Source organism: Balaenoptera physalus (assembly GCF_965194825.1).
Source record: "Balaenoptera physalus genome assembly, chromosome: 1".
NCBI lineage: Eukaryota > Metazoa > Chordata > Mammalia > Artiodactyla > Balaenopteridae > Balaenoptera > Balaenoptera physalus.
This window is the reverse complement of record NC_138882.1, coordinates 191,403,785-191,418,041: the sequence shown is the minus strand read 5'-3', so window position 1 is coordinate 191,418,041 and position 14,257 is coordinate 191,403,785. Positions and strand designations below refer to the sequence as shown.

General features: G+C 53.4%; 1 protein-coding gene and 1 pseudogene across 17 annotated transcripts in view; one reads left to right on the top strand and one right to left on the bottom strand.

The window, feature by feature from the left end:
* CAMTA1 (calmodulin binding transcription activator 1) overlaps positions 1–14,257 on the top strand; it is an 899,438-nt gene that overhangs the window by 133,678 nt on the left and 751,503 nt on the right. The window lies entirely within an intron of this gene.
* Positions 4,609–12,639, bottom strand: LOC309640671 (protein FAM136A pseudogene; annotated as a pseudogene). The gene has a single exon. The product of its transcript is annotated as a protein FAM136A pseudogene (transcript).

Here is a 14,257-nt window from a genome sequence, read left to right as displayed (position 1 = left end):
GAGAAACCCACTCACTGGCTGGAGTCCTTCCACAGGAGATGGAAAGGCTGTCTCCTCACAGGGGAGTTGTCTTCCTCGCCAAGTGCAGGTGCTGTGTCTGGGCTACTGATGCTGATGAGGGACGGCAGAACAGGCCCACGTCGTGTCTGCTCCTTCTCACTCCTCGCAGGGCCGTGGGTGGGCCGTGGTCTCTCTTCTGGCCTTAAATGAAGTGGCACTTGGAGCCAGAGAAGAGGCTCTATTCTAGCCCGGTCCTACCCCACTGACGCAGAAAGCCAGGGTGGCGGCAGGGATGGGCCGGGGATCGCGGCCCCGGTAGCGTGGAGTGGGCGTTTTTCATTGATGCCTTTAATAATTACTGTTTAAGCAACAGAAGGCAGAGTGAGATTGTGTCAAAGGTAGATCAGAGCCACGTGAGTTTGGAGGTTGGCTCAGAAATCTGCCTCCCCTCCTCGCTAGGTGGCTGTTATTTCGATGTATTTTTTATTTTATTTTCCCTCCCTTTCATTTTTGAGTGCGGCAGTCTTTTCCCTAAAGGGAGTGCGGGAGGAAGGCGCTATGTGAAATATTCTCATAGTTATTATTTGCTTGCGGCCAACGCAAGTTTCTCAGTAAATCAAAATATGCGTTTCAGCGAAGTTTAAACCTGCCAGGCTGAGCAGCTGCGGGTGACAGAGGCAGAGCGGAGGTGACCGCTAGGAGGCTGGTGCCGTCTGAGCCGGGACTCGGCCTTGCTGTCCTGGGGTTGGAAGAGGAAGTGGAGACGTCAATTTTAGGCCTCAATATTTAAATATTTGTGATTCGCCTGTTCTAATTGCTTTGCAGTTTGTTTGCTTTTTAAAAATCCAGTGTGTGGTTTCCACTGTGTCCTTGAGTTGGTGAAACAGTAAGAGTCACGGGCTGTCCTGGCCCGAGCAGCAGCGTCAACGTTCACTATTTGCTGAGTTGCCAGACATCTGGGCCCTGGGACGCAGGAGGGGACACAGTCCCTGACCTCTGGGAACGCTCGCTGGGAAGAGACAGGACAAACCAACTGGCAGCCTCAGCTGCTGCACCCTCCTCCTCCTGGCTGCCCGCCTCCCTTGGTCCCTGGGTTCGTGGGAGGGGCGCAGAAGTTTTGAAGGGCGAGAGTGGGACGCTGCAGCTTAATTCAGGAACTCGGGCGAGGCCTGCCGTGGGGTGAGCTTCGAATGAAGGCCAGGCAGGAGTCCTGGGCTTTGTCCAAACTGCCGCTCGGTGACCTTCCGGAGCTGGGGCACCTCCCGGGGCTCATGTGACTCTTGCCAGGTAGTGAGCTGGCATGGTTCCCTGGGTTGCCGGTCCCTTCCCTGCGAGACACCGAAGGCTCTGGGGGAGGGAGCAGCGGGTACTGGGCCAGCCCGACAGGGAGGACGGGCAGCCATCCCGGCGGCCAGAGACTGTGGCCGTGACTTCTGAGCGAGAGAGCCAGCCTGCCTGCCTGCCCTCTGCGCCTGCCCCCAAACAGAAGCCAGCGCGGTCCTTCGGAAGCCCAGCTGAGATCCCATCACGCTTGTGGTGAAATCTAGAGCCCGCCCGTGACCTCCGGGCCTCGGGTGGTCTGGCTTCAGCTGCTGGGTTCTTGATGGCTGCGTACTTGTGTTCCTTCTGCCTGGAGCCCCAGGCAGTTCTCACCACGCCTCCTCCCCTCAGCTCTGCTCAGATGCCCCGTTCACGCGGCTCCCCTTGTCTCCCCATCGAAGAGCACCTCTCACCCTGTGTGTCTGCTGGTTTTCTTCACGGCGCCTCAGCTGCCTGACACGCACCGCCTCCTTGTGTCTTATCCGCCTCCCTGGAGATAAGGCACAGGAAGGGGTTTTTAATGCCCCACCTCCACTGTGGCCCCTGGCCTCCTGAGCCTGGCAGAGTGGGTGCCTGGCATCTATGGAGGACTCCCAGCCGCTCTCCATGCCGCGCAGGTGGATGGCCGGGGCTTTTGTCTTTTTTTTTTAAATTTTAAGTAATTAATTAATTTTTGGCTGCGTTGGGTCTTCGTTGCTGTACGCGGGCTTTCTCTAGTTGCAGCGAGCGGGGGCTACTCTTCGTTGCCGTGCGCGGGCTTCTCATTGCGGTGGCTTCTCTTGTTGTGGAGCACGGGCTCTAGGCTCATGGGCTTCAGCGGTTGTGGTGCGTGGGCTCAGTAGTTGCAGTGCACGGACTCAGTGGTTGTGGCGTGTGGACCCAGTAGTTGTGGCTCGCAGGCTTCAGTAGTTGTGGCTCGCGGGCTCTAGAGTGCAAGCTCAGTAGTTGTGGCGCACGGGCTCTGCGGCGTGTGGGATCTTCCCGGACCAGAGCTCAAACCCGTGTTGCCTGCACTGGCAGGTGGATTCCTAACCACTGCACCGCCAGGGAAGTCCTGGGGCTCTGTCTTGCTCCCACCATGCAGCCCTTTTACCCACAGCTTATCTGTTTCCTGGCACACAGGACACTCTTTGCTGCTCACTGCAGATGCTAAGCTAGAGTATTCAAGAAGCAGATTGAAAGTTCAGTGCGTTTTCCCCAAGAAAAGGTTTTTGTGTCAGCAAATTGGCAACTTGCTCACCTCCTGATTCTCCCCATAAATTCAAGCCTCTTAGGACACTGGTCCTGTCACCCTTCTCCGGGTTTGGCACAGTCCGAGTTCATAGTTGTGAACCAAAGTCTGCATCCATTTTATTTTCTTGGAGTGGAGTTGGGAAGGTGGACATAAAATTTTTAAAAATACGCTTTGATTCGACTTTCGTAAAAATACTATTCACGAGGCATTGTGTGCGATGTTGTGAGACCAGACTCTACAGATAGCTGGGAATCTGCCCTGAGATGCTCCTTGCTTCGTCCTCCCAGCACTGCTTAGTGGGACAGTCTTTGCCAGGCTCCTGAATGTGCAATTTTTCACCAGGAGTTGTTATTGGCAGGTGAGCGTGAAGTATTAATTTAGCCAGATTCTAGCATCTTCAGAATCACACATGAGTATTGAGAAATCATTGCTGAAACTGCTCGATCAATTTAAATTTAATTAAAAGGCATCGAATCAAAGAATAACATGGTGAAGTACAGTAATAACCACAAGCATCCTGGTCATTTTACGTCATAATCCCTCTTCTGTTTTTTCAATGGAGCCAGGTAGGATTAAGCAGGCTGACTTGCACGTTCTCTTTTGCTCTCCAGGAAAATGAGGATTTCCTTGCCTTAAGAGAAAAAATTTGTCTGCTTTGGTCGTCCGAAGTATTATATGTGGGCTTTTAATAATTTAGATGAAAGGGTGCATGAAGTAAAGTCACCTCATATTCTTTATTTGGATAGAGTATTTCTGAATTAATGCAAAATACGTGTGAGAGGTCAGTTTTGCCTCCCTGTACCAGCTGCATTTGGAAGAGAAATACGACTAACTCTTCTTTCTAAGCAAAAATCATAGAAATGCTGCTGGCCCCTTGGGGTGGGTCAGGAACAGCCATCATCTGGAAATTCATAGCCAGAAAGGGCCCGCCTTGGGGCTGCTGGGCCCCGGGGCCTCTCCAACAGGGGCGCAGTTCCCAGGTGAACGGGGTCTCCACCCTGAGGTGGGGCCCTCGAGCAGACCCCTGGGCCGACACAGCTGAGGACTGAGCTATACCTGGCAGAGCTGCGGTTGTGTGCGAGGGGGAGAGAACGCGGGGGTAGAGAAGGCTCTAGTCTTCCTAGGAGCTGGTGCGGCTGTGGAGCTGTTTGTTTGTAATGTGGGTCTAAGCGCAGCAGGTGGGGTGGCCCACCAGAGGCAGCCCTGTGACAGGTGAGGCGTGGGTGCACCCACCTGCCTCCTTGGGCTGACCTCAGATCGTGAGTGTGACCCGGGTGAAATTAATCCGTGTGCACGAAAAGACTTGTGGAAACCTCCCCTAAGTGAGCTCTCCAGGTCTGGTTCTTTCGGGCTCAGCTCTCAGAGGGGATGGCGGCTTTTGGGTTTCCTCCCTCCCGTGTTACCCTAACGCCAAGGAAGATTTCCTGCATCTGCTCTACTCTTCACCCTGAGGGCGGCCCAGCCTGTTTCGAGCTCTGAGCAGCCAATCTCGTCCCGCTCACCGGTCCCCGAGTCAGTGGGCCTTTCACGATGCGCCATCGTGGGGTCTGCAGCCATCCCTTTTCTGCTCTTGGCTTTATCTGTATCGTGACTGGGCCTTGGGGTCCGGGCACACCCCCTCACTGCTCTTGTGGAGCAGATGTGCTGAAGAAGTGTTACCTTTTTTGGGCCCAGGTGGCTGCTCAGGGATCGAAGGGACACTTTGTGTATCTTCTTCTGCTGGGTCATCATTAAAGTTCACAATCCAGGTGATTCCAAAGCCGCCAAGGGCTTTACCTAGGTGACCTGCTGGGAAAGAAGAGAAGGGTTGTCATCTCAACACACCCATATGGTAACCTTTTTTCTGCTTTTTTCCCCAGTTATCTTCCAGCTTCTGCGTGGGTAGAGTCACCTGGGTGGCCCAAAACTACCCGTGTGTCTCTTTTGAGCCAGGCTGCAGCATAACTTTGCAGGGTTAACTCTCTCTACTGAAATGTTTCTGCTGTATTTGAGGCTTACAAGATGAAGCCAGTTAGAGATATATATATATATATATATATATATATATATATATATATATATATATATATATATATGTTTTTTTTTTTTTTTTTGGAAGTGGGGAGAAATGCTGGTCTTGTTTCTTTTCTTTTTTTTTTTTCATTATTCAGTTTCTTATTTATTTATTTATATTTCCCCCCACTTTATTTATTTGTCACATCTTTATTGGTGTATAATTGTTTTACAATGGTGTGTTAGTTTCTGCTTTATAACAAAGTGAATCAGCTATACATATACATATATCCCCATATCTCCTCCCTCTTGCGTCTCCCTCCCTATTTATTTATTTTTAAATTGAAGTATAGTTGATTTACAGCGTGTTTCAGGTGTATAGCACAGTGATTCAGTTATATATCCATCTATCTATGTATCTATCCTTTTTCAGATTCTTTTCCCTTATAGGTTAGCTGGTCTTGTTTCTTGAAGGGAAAATGCTCAAATGACTTGATGTGATGTTTGGAAACAGCTCTCTGCTTACCTTGTGTCCCTCCAGCAGGTCACGATTTGGGAAGGCCACCACGTTCTCATGGTCCATCTTTGTCTTCTGTATTTGCAGAGCGCAGCGAACAGGGTCAGGAACCCACGCTGACTCTTCAATGGGGAAGTATTTAAAAGCTGGAGCTGTGCTCGCCTGTCCCCTAGCAGGTCTCTGCATGGGACCCTGTGGTTGCTGGGTCCGGGGTGCTTTGGGCCTGGTCCCCAGGCCGCCAGCCCTTCCGGCGCCAGCGCCTCTTGCTGGGCTTCCGGCAGCTGGGAGCCTTCTACTGGGAGAGCTTTGTTTGTCATTGCTCGACAGCCAGGAAACTGAAGTGGCGGGCGAGGCACGGACCTGAAAGGGGGCTGCGTGTCCCCATTGCCGTCCTCCAGGTTGTCATCCTAAATTGCTGTACACCTGCTAATGAGGTGATGAGGCATCACCTTGCGTTTGGAGCAGCTGCGTTAATTACATCCTCACAGCCATCCCCTGTGCCCACCACTCCTGGCAGCTTCCTTTGCTTTAAATTAATAGACCAAATTAGAGGGAAATGGGGAGGGTGTCCCTGGAGGCCAGATGCCCTCTGCTTCTCGGACGCAGATGATGACTTTTGCTCAGGATCAGGAAGTGCAGTCTATAAGGCGGTCCCTGGAGGGCGTTTGGGCGCCCAGGAGGCCGCATGAATGAAGGTGGCTCCTTTGAGCTGAGAGGGCCCTGCCTGTGCTCATTTTCTTTGGCATCTCGTGCCCTCATGGGTGACGGGGAGGAGGGGCTGAGCGATTGTCCCACCTGCTGGCAATTATCGTCCATCCAGAAAATAGGACCTTAGTGACACACTTGAAAGCCTGGAAACAAAGCTCATCTGCAGAGTCTTTGCATGTGTTTTGTCATCTCTAAATACCCCGAAAGGTAGACCAACGGGGGGCAGGTGGCCCCCCTGCCCAAGGGCAGAGCAGGTCCAGGACCCAGAGCCCTCTTGCCAGGCCCCTCCCTTTACCGCATCCCTGCCTCCGGCTGCAAGGACAGGTAGCCGAGTCTGTGGCTTGAGCTGCGGAGGGCAGTTAACTTCCCTGAGCTATTTTCATCATCTGAAAAATGGGAACACCGAGCTTGCCTCTTGGGTCTGCTGTGAAACGTCAACCCACAAACTTCATTACTTCTCTCTGCTTCCGTGCCTGCTGTGTGCTTCCTGCCCTGTGCCCAGCCTCAAGCTTATTCCTGGCACACGCTAGGTGCCTGGTACATATTTGCTGAGCAAGTGAAAGTGACAGTGATTTGCACAATGGTAGCTAAGGACACCCCACCCCTCGTCTTCCTGAATCCCTGTCCCCTTGCCTCCCCTCCCCTGCCCTCCACTGTAGCTGTAGCTGTAGCTGTAGCTGTAGGGCGAGAGGTGATGGCCAGGTGTTAGGATCCCTCAGCTGGTGGGTGGCCTGGAGGGGTGAGCAGTGCGAGCCTGGTTTGAGAAGCGTAAGAAAGGCTTTGCCTCCTTACTTTTCCACCTCAGTTGCTTGGGTTTCATCTGGATTAGCAGGTCTTTTAGGAGCCTCCCAGGAAGTCACACACTCTTGAGTTCATTGGCTTGGGTAGCCATAACCCTGAAGGTCAAGTCCTTTCCGATTGGCTGCTTCAGGATGCTTCGCAGGCCAGCGGGGTAAGCGGCGGTGGTGTCCCCGTTTGTTTCTGAATAAGACATTATTCCCAAGAAGTCAGCAAGTGTGAAAATGTGTGTTATCTTGCTAATGGGACACTAATGAAATATTAAAGTGCATCTCTCTTCCTGTCAGTTTCCTGGGAGCCACTCGATCCTCTTGATTCTAGTCTATCTTTACATAAAGAGCCCCAGGGAATTAACATTTCTTATACTTTTCAAAATAACCTTGGTATTTCTGCTGCCGCAGTGGAGAAGTTCGTAATTTCCACTTGGTGACCGGCTGGGTTGAGGCGCTCTCCCTCTGCAGGGGGTGCCCTACCTGGGGGGGTCCCTTTGGTCGGTCCTCCCAGCACCTGTCCCCCTGGCTGACACCTCCCAGCTCCCTTGTGGTCCCCACTGTCTCCCTCTCAGCAGAAGACTAGACCCCAGTGCGCAGGGGATACTTTGTTGTAGCCACTCTGGGCTGAGCCAGGCCACTGCCAGTCGCCATGCATGGGTCACAGAATCCTCCCCACTACCCGGTCAGGCAGCAGGGGAGGCGTTTCTGTGCCCACTTTGCAGGGAAGGCAGCTTGGGCTCCGTGAGGTTAAGTGGCCTGCCCAAAGGTACCCCGCTGGTAGGTCAGAGGCAGGATTTGAACCCAGCCCACACCCCGTAACGCCAGCGCTGGGCTGCTTTCCCCAGCGCCCCCGTCCAGCTACAGGTGTGACCTACCCAGGTTGCCGTCAATGAGCCATGACCCTGAGTGAGTCACGTTATCTATGCTTCAGTTCCCCCTCTCTGAAAGGACCTAAGTGCCATCCTTCCTTCTCTATGTGTGAACGTTCCTGGGGACAGAGGCCATGGAGGAGGGGTTGGACTTCTGGGGCCAGTTTCTCCCCCTGGCCTCTAGATCGGAGCCCTCATCTTTGCTCTGGCCGCCACATCCTCTGGCTCAGATGCTTGGGGAGGTTGAGTCCCCTACACCCCCACCTGTGAGTCCCACACAGCTGGACACCGGCTCCATCAGGTTGCTCAGTGCTCTGCTGGGGAGCCTGCGGGTCCCCCCAGAGCCACTTGCCTTTGGGGTTCCCCACACCCCCATCCTTGTTGGGGTGCCCTCCCCGGCACAGTGCCATCATGGCAAGGGAGGCATTCTGCTCCTGGTGGCCGGCACCCTGCTTGATCCCCGGGAATTTTTGGCCAGGTGCTGGCCCCTGCCTAGAGTTCCTTGCTCCTCCCTCACCCCATTTAGCTTCTTCCAGCAGAGACTCAGGTCAGCTTCTTCCTGGAAGCTTCCACTAACTGTTTCCTACCCTGAATGCTGTTCTTTCTCTTCCTGAGTGTTTTTAAGTTGCTTTATGAATGAGCATTTCTGTGTGAGCCCCTCAAACTGTGCTGTGCCGGGCTCTGCGCTCCATGCTGGAGACCAAGCTGAGGAACGTGCAGAGGAGGGAGGTGTGGGGAGGGGACCAGGAGAGACTCGCAGAGGAGGTGGCATGGATTTCGGTTCTGAAGGCAGAGTAGGATGTTTGAGAGGTAAAGAAGGGGCCCTTCCTAGGGGAAGGAATAGCACAAATGCAGGCATGGGAGCAGGCAAGGATGGATTTGGAGGCAAATGAATAGTCCATTTTGTCTGGAGCACAGGGTTCGTGTCAGCATCTTGAGAGGGGGAAAGACCCTGCACTAGGGCAAGGGTCTGTGTCAAATGGTCTAAACTGCCTTTGGGGGTGCTGAGCATAATCACAATTGGTTATTTCTGAGGGATTCTGGTTGCTGCCTTCCTCCCCCAGTTGAATGTAGGTTGCAAGAAGGCAGGGCTTTTTCACTCTTGTGTCTCTGGTGTTAGGACAGCACCTGATATATTTAACAGGTACTGAGTTCTCAAGTAAATGAATGTGCCCTTGAATTAAGGCAGAGCAATTCACACACAGAGCTACTAGCTAGGATGGCCTAGCTAGTGGCCATCCATGGCCATTTATTGTGGCCTCTGGCCAGTGGTACTAGTTGTAGGCCACATGGGGTGCTGTCTGTCTCTTCTCAGCGCCTGGTCCTAGGCAGACCCATAGGGAGGGTGGCACAGGTGCATGGTTGGGTCACAGACCTTTCCCTCTTTGAGATGCAGCCCGCTTCGGCCTGGCTTGCGGAAGTCGGGGCTTTTAGTTCAGCAGGTCTGAGGAAACGGGGAGCCCCTGTTAGCCAGGGAGGTGCCAGGAACCACCACTTCTGGGGCCAGTGTTCTGCTGCTTTCTCGCCCCTCCTCAGGAACACATTCTTGTCTCCATCCCACCAGCTTTTGTTTTTGAAGAAAAATGAAGTCTTATTTATTTTTAAAACCAAACCACTAGGAAAATGTATCACAGTCTTGAAACAGCAAACAGGCTATATTATCAAGTAATAAGTTGGTAAAAACGCAACAAGGTCCTTAATAAAACTATAAGATGCCTGAACTGGGGCAAGAACTACGCATGTCACACAAGTGGTATTTGGTAACGGGGGGCTGTCCTGTTTTTTGCTCTAAAGGAGTCACAGCTCGCCCCTGAGTTGCTGACTTTTTCTCCTTTGACCTTCGTGTTGCCAAGGGATTGTTTCAACAGAGCTCTGTTATTACAGGGGGCAAAGTAAGCAATACTGGGTTTAGGCTTTCATTCTATTTTGTTTTATGGAAACCAGATTTTTCCAAAGCCAGTACTTCATAACTCTCTTAATTAAGCAGCTAACAATTCCTCTTTCGCTGTTCATTCCTGAATACTAGCATACAGCACAGTCAAAATCCCCTTTCCCTTCAAGGGTGAGTGTCACTTCAAGATTGTCTTGTCACTCCGCTGACTCTGCTGCAGACAGCCTCAGGGCTCATCATGGCTGTCAGTTAGAGGGGAGGTTTTCTTCCCCTACCAGTGTGATAGTGCTTCTTATATTTTTTCAGGGTCTCCAGGCTGAAAGGTGTCATGTGTGAGAATTTTAAGAAATGCACATGCACATTTTGACGGCCAGAAATGAATATCCGCAAGGACCCTTTCAAAGTTTTTATCCAAACTACCTCTCCCAACTCTACATCTTAAAGTAACTTCATGTCCTTGTATATGAAACAAAACCAAGCAAAACAAATCCCCAGAAGTCCCCTTTCCCCTTCTAAATTAGTGACCTCATGGATTTTGTTTTATTTCCGGTTTGTGGAACATGTTGTAGTGATCCTTCTGGTAAACGGGAGGTTGGCAACGAATAGAAACAGCTCTCCTCACACTCCACCAGATCATAAGCAGGTCAGATGAACCTGCCAGCCTGTTGGTATCTGTGTACTAAGAGAATCTGGTACTTTGGAGGGCTCTGGTTTGGTACAAGGGAGACTCCCTGTTGCCAGGATAAGCCCTGGCCACTTGAAATTCAGGCTTACAAAAACTCTCCTGTGCTATCTCTGACCCAAATTTTAGCACCAGTTTTTTTCACTTTCTAGGATTCACACACAAAGAACCAGAGGCAAGTGACATAGGCCTTAAACTTGCTGCCGTCCTTAATTTCCTCATTCATAAACTTTCCTTAGAAAACCCAAATCCCCGTTCCTCTTTTTAAATAGATTCCTGCCTTCAGCCCCGATGGCCAATAGCAGACAGCTCCTTCCCAGTGGACGAGAGAGACTCCTTCATCTTCTTGGTCTTGGTTGGGGTGAGGTTCACGTGGTCATCCACACACGTGGTCATGCAACTCTCCAGCCGCCGCTTCACCTGAAGCTCTTTACTCCCCGCATCCGTTGAATCTCTGGCTTTGTCGTTGCAGTGTATAGTGCACCGGGCCAGGCGGTCCTGGAACTTCTCCAACTCGCAGGTCCCCAGGGCCTGGGCTTGAGCCAGAGGTGCACGGCAGCGCTCAATGCACTGGTGCACTTGCTGCGTGGGCGCCTGGCTGTCCTCACAGCAGCGGTGCTGCACCGGAACGTGAGGCCCTGCATCTTCCGGATGTTCTCTCTCCACACTCTTCACCACAGAGTCCACCGCCTCCTGCACCCGGAGCTGCTGCAGCTCTGCCATGGCGACCCCGCGCAGCTCCCTGCCGCGCCGGCGCCCACATGCTCACCAGCTTTTTATCTTAATTTACGAGCCTGCTGTAGCACCAATGAAGACATACTGTACTGCCTGGGAAAAAAAAAACAGCAGAATTCTAATTCTGTACGATTCAAAGGCACGCCTTTGGCTGGAGCTGCTTCAGAAATAAGAAAAGCAGGAGACACAACCCTGCTTGGGCTTGCTGGACTTGTCAGGGAGCCTCGTCCTGGCTGTCTCCTATTGGCCTTGGGCTTAATTAAGCCTTCTGATTTATTTTTCAATTCACTATTTTTTGAAAAAAGAAAAGATACCTTAATGGAAGCTTTTAAAATTCAGGAGCTTTGGATTCCTCTACTTTGTCAGGCAAAAGTGGATTCATTTAGGTAGTTTTATCCAAAAAAATGCACATATTTATGAAGGTTTCAAAAATTAGATTTTTCACTCCTTTTACTCCAGGAACCTAAAATCCAAACTTGGAAGATAATTTTTGTAGCGGGGTATGTGCATTCACTCAACTAAGAAATGTAGCAGTTCTCGAAGGTCTCAGAATTTCTGCATCTCATGATTTCTTTGTCTGGTCCTCTTGGGGACTTGCTCCTGAGTTCTTTTCCTGCCCAGCCTCCTGATTTGGAGGTGTCGGTGCGACTGCAGTTTGAGAAGTTTCACAAGAAGGTGAGGAGTGGCCAGAGGAGGGGGGATGGGGAGAATAGAGCTGAGTGAACCTTGCTTTTCAAGATGGGGGAGCCCAGCGCAGCCTGGATGGAGAGGGAGGGCTGGAGGAGGTGGTCTTTCTTTGCTGGGGGAAGGTCCATGGGCAGAGCCCGGGGGCGAGAGGAGATGGTGTGCCGTGGAGGGCGTGAGGGCCCACGTGGTGAATGAGCCAGAGGCAGCTGTGGGCCTCTGGCCTCCCCCTCCAGCAGCTGTGGCCACTGGCATGGTGGGAGACGCTGGTCTGGGGAGGAGAATAGAGTCAGTGATGTTCACGGTCGCTGAGAAAGCGAGCAGGCAGCCCTGCTTCTGACCAAGCCTTTCTCTGAGGTCGGGGTCTGGGGGCGGGGTGACCCTCCACCTTACAAGCGAGAGTCCGGTCCCAGCATCATGCCACTCCCAGACTCCGGCGTGGGACCGATGCCCCCCTCCCCACCCCGGTCTGTGGCCGGTTGCTCTCTGGTGGGTCCCTCACGCTGGGTGTGGGCAGTGGAGCCCCCAAGTCTCCAGGGCACGTCCTGTGAACGCCCTCCTGTTCCCAGGCCCAGCTGCCTCGGAGGTGACCACGCTGCGTGGGAAGGGGTCGAGAAGGGGGCCGGGGTACACAGTGTCTCTGCGTTCGTCCTCTGTGCTTTCTCCTGCCACCGGGTGGGAATCCCCAGGGCAGCAGAAATCTCCGGGTGTCTCCCTGGCTGGGGCTCCCCCACCTGTCAGCACAGAGCCAGGCCTTTCCCAGGCATCACAAAGTAGAAAGCGCATCTGTTTTCCAAGAAAGGACGCTGAGAGAGCTGGCCAGATTGAGCTAGCAGTGCCAGGAATCCAGACCCATGAGTTCCTGTAAGGCCCGCCTTACCTCTGAATTACAGCTGCTTTCCGCGTTTCTGCAGGGAAACCAAGCCACTGTCCCCGTGGCATTTACAACAGCTTGATTGACAGGCCCGCATGTTCGCTGCGCACTGCACATCCATCCTCTCTCCTTCTTTAAACTTTTAAGCCTTTGCCTTATGAATGAGGCCACTGATTTTCTAGGTTCCCTGGGCTTTTTATATGAGGTCTTTTTCTTTCTTCTCTGCTGGTTTCTCCATAAACATGTTCTGAACACCTACTCTGTGCAAGACCTGTGACGGGCTCCCCAGGGGTCCAGAAATGAACTTGGCAGAGTTCTGGGCCTCAAGGACTTTGCATTCAAGGGGGGGTGGGAGGGAAGATGCCCAACATGCAGAGAAGTTCCCTACTCGGTGTCCCCGCTGAGCAACCCTGTATCGGACGCTTATTCTGCGCTAACACCGTGTGAAGTGCTAGGGCCGAGTGCTGATGGCCAGGACCGACGAGGACCCTGAGCTCACCCCGTGGGGAGGGGGCGGTGTGTCAGGGGGTAGGAGGACAGGATCACAGGCCACTCCTGGAGCCCACAGCAAAGCCCGTGTGGTCTGGTGGGTGGGTCAGGGATGGTTTCTCTGAGTGAGTGATGGCTGAGCTGAGACCTGGGGGCTGAGCAGGAGGTCGCAGGTGAAGGGGGCGGGGGAGAGGGAATTGTTCCAGGCAGGGGGAGTTGCCCCGTGAAGATGTGGCATCCAGAGAGAGCACGGCGTGTCCAAGAAACCGCCCGAAGTCCAGAGAGTGTGCAGCGTGGAGCGAGGCGGAGGTCGGGGTGCTGGAGCTGTCTCCGCCCCAGGCGGAGCGGAGCCCAGACGGCGGTGGCCAGCGTGTGTCACGAGCCTGGGGAGACACTGGGGGGGCCCAGGTCGGGCGGCTGATGTGATTTCTGTTGCTCGGAGGAAAGGCCGGGGTGGCAAGACCGTACGTGAGGAAAACTGTTCAGAGACCCTGAACTTGCTGTCATTAATCTCAGTGACAACTGGGCCAGAGTGGGAGAGAAGTGACAGATTCGAGACATTGTTAAGGAGAGGAATCTGTAGGACTTGCTCATCAGTCCGACCTGGAGGGTGAGGGCCGGAGGGGAGCCAGCACAGCTCCAGGGCTTCTGTCTTGGCCCGCTGGGCTGGAGGAGGTCGCGTTCACTGCCATGTGGGACCCCGGGGTGTACGGAAGCCTGCAGTTGGAGGCCCCTAGGAGACACCCGCGGGCAGTAGGATCTGTGAGTGTAAAGCTCAGAATCAAGGAGGGCCTGGGAAATACAGCTTCGGGAGTCAGCAGCAGCTACAGCCCGGGGAGTAGATAGAAACCCCCAAGGGGCACAGTGGACTGAGAGGGAAGGAGAGCCTCAGGGAGCCCCCCAGAGACACAGCATTTAAGGGGAGACAGAGGCAGAACCGCCAAGCAGTAGCAGCGAGGCCTTCTCAAGGGGGACGTTTGCACGCCCTCTTTGGTGCAGGACAGTGGCAGGACCTCAGAGACCCTGGGGCTCTGGGAGAAGACGCGGGTCACTGGACCAATTGGACCAGCAGGACCGCAGCAGAGAAGGAGGGAGGAGCTCGGTCTGCCTGGGACCTAGGCTGGTGGGGCTGCGTCAGACCCAGCACCTGGGGGCCCAGACCCCCTGAGCCCCTGGGCCCTGCTCGCCTGTCTCTAACTTCCCTGCTGTGGCGAAGGCCTTCCCAGCTCCTCTTTGCAAAGAATTATGCAGTTCTTGACTGGAGCTCATGGAGCGGCCCTGATGCCGAAGAGAGAAAACATGTTTGAGGAAGAGGAGCCTTTCCCCCAGTCCTGAACCGGCCGCCTCTGGACGGGAAGACTGCTTTTTTAATCTAAAAGAACTTTACATTTACGCTTGACTGAAGCACAGGCCACTTTTGTCCTGGGAGCCAATGGGAAGCCGGGGTTTGGGTAATCTATGCGAGGCCCCT